The following is a 661-nucleotide window of genomic DNA, read 5'->3' as shown; positions in this document are numbered from 1 at the left end:
CCCTGCCTAAGGGAAAGTTTTACTTTTCCAAGTTTCATCTCTTACACTTAAATCAGTGAAAGCAAAGCCCACTCAGTAATGCCTTGTGTTTCCATCTCATTCATCAGGCTTTAGCCTGACATCCTGGGCTGCCTCAATATAGTTTATTATTCCCATTCTTGGCCCCAGTCGACCCAAGCGAAATCCAGCCAAAAGCTTAATAACATTTCCAGCTAGCTTCTCAGTATTCTATTATGTATTTTAAAGTATTGGTTATGTTTGTCGCTATAGCACAGTGCCTTGAATGTAGTGGGCACTCAGAAAATTTTTTTTCAGTCAATGATAAGAGAAATTAGTTTAAATTTTTTATGGTCATTTTTATATAAGATAACATCAAGTTTACAAAGTCTTCCTTGCATTATGTTCTGAGAAACAAAGTACATTTTTTAATTAAAATTATTGGGGTGACATTTGTTAATAAAATGATATAGGTTTCAAACGTACAGTTCATTTGTCATACGTATATTGCATTGTGTGTTCACCACCCAAAGTTAAATTTTATATTTGACCCTCCTTTACCCCTGTCTACCTCCATCCACCATCCACTCCCGCTTGCCTCTGGTCAAAGTACATTTTTGAGCAAAGAAGAGTATTTGTTAGAACTCTAGAAAATTAGTAAGAA

Source organism: Pteropus alecto, unplaced genomic scaffold (assembly GCF_000325575.1).
Source record: "Pteropus alecto unplaced genomic scaffold, ASM32557v1 scaffold35, whole genome shotgun sequence".
NCBI lineage: Eukaryota > Metazoa > Chordata > Mammalia > Chiroptera > Pteropodidae > Pteropus > Pteropus alecto.
This window is presented reverse-complemented; position numbering follows the sequence as displayed.